Below are 6,000 nucleotides of genomic sequence, written 5' to 3' on the forward strand. Positions count from 1 at the left end.
GGGTGAGGTATTTTTTTCTTATACGTTTTTGGAGATTTGGTACCACAGATAGTCATCAATAAGTTTCTGGGCTTATGCACTTTGTGGTGTAACCATTTGCATTAGTTGACATCCATCACCTCCGTCATTTGTTTTGGGAACACTAATGTATTCACTGCTTGCCTTTGCGCTGTATGGTGTGGTGCCATCACGAGGGCCATCTCGAACTGCAGGGCTCCCTTTGTGTTGACGGTCGATAAGGGTGTAGGTTGTGATCTTGATTCAAGAGAGGTGGTGAGGTTTGAAGATGTTTTCTAAGCATCGTGCCTCATAACTGTTTCAGCAGGAAGTTTTACGGGGTATAATGGATGCAGTAACACATGTATCTGTATCATAGCGTACAAGCCACCATTGATTTGGGTCAGTGAAGTCTACAAGTCACATTTTGAAAGTGCCCAGTCATGATAAAGGTCCCACTTCTGGGGACGGTAAGTTGTCACAGAGAAGTCTTTAGAATCTCCCCATGATGGAAAAAATTCCATCCTCTACAGGCAAATGTTGAACAACCAGAGAATACTATATGGACTAACCCAGGAGCATTAGAGGAACAACCATTATACGAGTACAACGCCTATCTAGAACATTCACGAATGGCAGAGTGGGCATTACATTGTAAGTTGAAATATTGGGGGGCGGGCAACATGCTCCCCCTTTAGGGTTTTTTTTTTTTTTTAGTGAAGCCCACTACTGTGAGTGGCAGTAAGAAGACTGCACAAAGGGTGCAATCTGTGGAAGGAATGCATGTGTGGTAATGGTATTTATTTAGCGCCTTCCACACCCATTGTGAGTCTAACATCGCTTTCTTCAAGGTCGAGTGGTTCGAGGAAGGAAATAAGGGCAGTGGAACAGAGAATGGGTCCTTGCCTTTGCCCAAGCTGGGAAGATTTTCTTGAACCCACCAACCATATCTTTCACCTTGAGGGTCTGGAAAGAGGGGATAATCGATGTTCTGGCTGGATAAGAAACAGCCGTTTCTAAATAGCATACTAGATGAAGCAAGACCAGTGGAAGCAATAGGGGAGACATTGGTCCCACTATAGAGCTCAGCTCCAATAGGTGGGCTGGACCGAAAAGAATGGTGTTATTTGAATGCAAACTTGGTGAAATACAGTGTCCAATTCACAACACCCAACACTTCCTGCAAGTAAATACCATTCAAATGTGGGCCACATGAGAGCTGATTCAAGCTTTGCTTAATGCAGTGGATGGAAAAAGGGGAGGCAGGACAGTGGTCTTTTTCTTTGTGCACTCTTCCTAGAGTGCTGCACAAGAGAAAGAGCGACCAGATGGCAAGTTGGAAGGTGAGGAGCAGGGGAAGCCACCTCATGCAGAGCAAAGTGGTCTTTTTCCCCCTTCCGTTTGTGTGCTTTTCACTTGCTCGAAGTTTGATGAGGAAATATGTGTGGGCCCTGCCTGCAACAACCGGCCAAATTAAGACTGTCTAGTACTTGCGGAAGGAATACTTTGTTCCGTTTTGGTCCATTTTGGCCTCTGCAAATTATATGGACATACTGGTAGTTTTCAGGAAGCCCTCCAAAAGCAATACAAGAAGCTATGATTCTGAAAATTGGCTTTACTGAAAGAATATCAGTATGTTCACTTGCTCAATGGACAAAGCCATGTCTTTTTCTATACATGTGGCCTATTTTGGTCTGAATGTGAGAGCAAACAAGATCTGCTTTGTAGACACTTTGTACTATTTGAACCTACACTTTTTGATATATATATCAGCTCATCCGCTGAGGCAGCATCAGCCCAGGATCTCAAGGACACCATGTGGAGGGGATTCACCGTCCACATCGTGGAGTCTGCATGAAGGTTTGATGACACTGTAACAAGCGGGGACCCACTTTGGGCTTCATTTGGCAGAAATAAGTGCACCTTTTACTTTGATGGAATAACCGGGACTACAACTCCCTCAAGTCTTCATTGAGCCCATTAGGGCGGAACTATATATTAATTAAGGGAGCTGCCCACCACAGAACGATCTTTCCGATAGCCTGTGAAAAAGAGGAAACTCGAAGCGCGTCAGCGTTTCAGAAAGCTGCCCAGCCAGCCTGCAAACGACGAGTGTCCATACCTTTAATAAAGGCTGGTAACCTTGTGCAGAACTGTGTGCATCTAAAGTGAGTTACCATGTGTTTAAATATGAAGGCGGAGGTTCATCCGCTGACGCAGCACTAGCCCAGGATCTTAAGGGCACCACATGGAGGGGATTCACTGTCCACATCGTGGAGTATGCACGAAGGATTGAGGACACCGTAACAAGCGGGGGCCGACTTCGGGCTTCGTTTGGCAGAAATAAGTGCACTTTTTACTTTGATGGAATAACTGGGACTACAACTCCCACAAGTCTTTATTGAGCCCATTAGGGCGGGACTATGTATTAATTAAGGGAGCTGCCCACCACAGCACGATCTTTCCGATAGCCTGTGAAAAAGAGGAAACTCAAAACGCGTCGGCGTTTCGGAAAGCTGCTGATCCAGCCTGCTAACGACGAGTGTCCATACCTTTAATAAAGGCTGGTAACCTTGTGCAGAACTGTGTGCGTCTCAAGTGGTTTACCATGTGTTTAAATATATATATATATATATATATATATATATATATATATATATATATATAATTTCCTGTGTGAAGCAGAAGTAGAAAAAAAAGTCATAAAGAACTACAACCTAAAATTGAGGGCATCCTTGTCATAAAAAATACAGGCAACAGAAGTCTTCGACAGCTAAATAAACAAGCACAAATGGTAAGATTTAAGAACGAAAGTAAGAAGGTACAGATAAGAAGGAAGTAGGAAAGGCGTCCACTCTGAACAGATACTTAAACATGCAGCTGACAAATTGCTCCATGTTTGAGTGGTTTTTGTTTGCTTATCTCTGCCCAGCCACATTGCATTGTTTTTGCATTTATATAGAGCTTACTACCCCTGACTTGGTGTTGTAGCAGTAAATTGTGGGCCGCGTGCTACCCCGTAATTCAAGGTTGGTGGTTTGTGCATAGATAATATTCACAAGTAAAGTAGTAATGAGTGAACCCCGCTGCAATTTTTCGTAGGTGAGTTTTAGTCAAACCTGCCAAAATGTACCTTGGGAAAATACTTGTACATATGAATTTTGGTGCAAAGGGCACCAAAATCTGCATGTTTCTTATTTGGAAGGGAAAATCCACAATAGCAGTTCATTAGCACTGATGTTGTTTCTATTATAGCCTGTAAATAACTCGCTCCCTGCTGGGCTACTCAGAATGAGTGGCTAAGTCTTTGATATAAGCCTCAACAGAATGGAGATGCTTGGACTTCCATATGTTCAAGATCAATTTCTAGGCGGCCATGAAACAACGAGCCAATGCTGCTGTCCACATGTTAAGTTTAAGAAAGATGTAATGGAGTGGCAAACAGCAAACCTGAACCCATGAGGTTCCCTCTGTCAAAGCTCCCAGGACCAACTAATCTAACCCACTGGGACTCCTTAGCTGTCCGCTACCAGGCCCTAGGCCATCCAGATGTATCTGGTCCTTGCCATCTCACAGAGTGGGGGGCAGTAGCCCCAGGTACATAGTATCCATTCTCCACTCTACCTCTCATCAGTGCAGTCCTAAACTGCCACTGATCTCTCAACTCGGGGTCTGCACCCTCAGGCCGACCAGAGGTTATGGGCGAGGCTCTCCTCCCCCTACCTCTCCTTCTGTGGTTCCGCACTCTCCTCCTAGGAGAGGCACCCTCAGAACACAATTTTCCTACCAATTCAGGACCTCTACCCTGCAACTGGTCTCCCAACCTAGGGACCAAACCCTCAGGTTGAACCGAGGTCAGAGACGAGGACTCCCTCCCTCTGCACCCCTTCCAGAGTTCTACACCCTCCCACCTGAAGTGGTACCCCTAGAAAACAAAATGGTAGGGACACTGCTAGCAGATATCCTTCCTTTCATGTCAGAATTTACCTCCTGAACCTGGGCTCCCACCTTAGGGACTACACCCTACGGCTGAGCACCTGCCTGGCACACCAGTACTTCCTGGGGAGTATGCATGCCACCCCAAGGGTAACCCATACCTCATGTGTGGTTTGACAGTCTGCCTGGCGCTGATCTCCCAACCCCTGCACTTCTGACAGTACGTGAAGACCCCCAAAATAGAAGTGGTGTCACCATGGTCACTCCTAGAAGGCAAAGCCCTTAAGGCTGGCCCCTGACCCTTTGGTTCTCCCCCCGGGGACTCTCACCCCTCTATCTGGACTCCTGTACCCTCCACTCAGGAGCGGCACTGCCAGACACCAGAACTGGTGGAGCTCTGCTTACAGACACCCCAAGTTCTCCTGACACTAGGAGATCCCCCTCAATGGATGGCCTACCAGTACAGCCTAGGCTCCCCACTTGGTGTTCCCTTAGGGAACACTCCAGGCCCTGAGACTGGATTTTGGGCACCTTGGTAATGCATCCCATTCTCACTCCTCTGCGGAGACAGGACTTGAGTCCCTACACCCCTCCCACTACACTGAGATATATCTGGGCTACTAAGAACTTTTCCCACTACTCTTAGTTGGGAAATACCTAAGCCACTCCCCTGAGGGCCACTCCCAAATGCCTTATCAGACCCTCTGGCACTCACCCAGATGTCTGCCGACCGTGCAAGCTCCTTGGGATCAGAGAACTCAAACTCCAACAGGTGTTGGCGTAACCCTGGAAAACTACAACGGAACATGTGCTCTCTGACAATCAGATTGAACAGCCCTTTAAAATTGTTTGCCGTGCTACCCATCACCCAACTTTCCAGTGCATCACAACATTCATCCACAAACTCCCCCCAAGAGTGGTGAGACACTTTCATACTGCCCCTGAACCTCAACCTATACCCTTCAGGTGTGACACCCTCTTCCTGGGAACTAGGTACCATGCTCTGGGATCTGGGAGTGGATCTTCCTACACTGGACTCTATATTGCTGCCACCACTGCACTCCACCCTCACTGGTAAATCCAGACCACTGAAACTACACACAGGGGATAACCTGCCCTCAAGAGCTAGTTTCTCTATGGCAAAGGCCCTCTCTGCCTCCGCTATCATCTCCTGTGCTAGGACCCTTTCAGTCCCTAGCTTTTTCTCTTCAAGGACCAGCTCCCTGAGACTCAACTCCTGATCCAACAAGGCATTTTCTCCTCCACATCTAGTTGTGCTATCTCCTTGGCATACTCTAATCTGAGCCTTTCCAAAGCCAGCTGGTGCTGCCTTTCTTCCCTCCTATCTACCCACTCCTCTGGGGACGGAAAGGGATTGGGCACTGGATCCAGCAAGGGACTCCCTGTCTACGGGGTGTTAGAACTGGCTATTTCTGGTAGGCTAAGGCTGACGCCAAAGCCAGGCAGAAACCACCATTCTAGTCAGGGCAAGGGAGTCGCACGCCAAGATAACCCCTACTCACCCCCTTGGTAGCTTGGCACGAGCAGTAAGGCTAAACTCGGAGGCAATGTGTAAAGCATTTGCGCAAGCACACAACAGCAACAACATCCTAGGCACACCACAAAAGGAACTCCACACAAGGTTATATAAAAATAACTTCTGTATTGTCAAAACACATCAGATAGAAATCACACATGTACATTGTGCCAACTGGCACGGGCAATATTCACAAGGGATTATTCACAAGACAGGGCCACATGGGCCACTGTCAGAATCAGCACTTGGTAGAAATAGCACTTCTAGAACATAGAATAAGTATAGCACAAAATAAAAGTTATAAATCACAACCAGTAACTACTGGTAACAGGTAAGTACCACCTACGCAACCCTAACCACCTTAGGAGAATGTCACGCAGGGAACCAGGACCTCACTAGGACCACCTGTACTAGAAAGAACAACCACCTAAGAATAAAATACATTTAGGGGTATCAGCAAGAACACATTACACATGATGCATCACAACATTCAGAGGTGTTGGGGCAAGGTAAACACATGATGCATAAAA

This window comes from Lissotriton helveticus, chromosome 1_1 (genome assembly GCF_964261635.1).
Source record: "Lissotriton helveticus chromosome 1_1, aLisHel1.1, whole genome shotgun sequence".
NCBI lineage: Eukaryota > Metazoa > Chordata > Amphibia > Caudata > Salamandridae > Lissotriton > Lissotriton helveticus.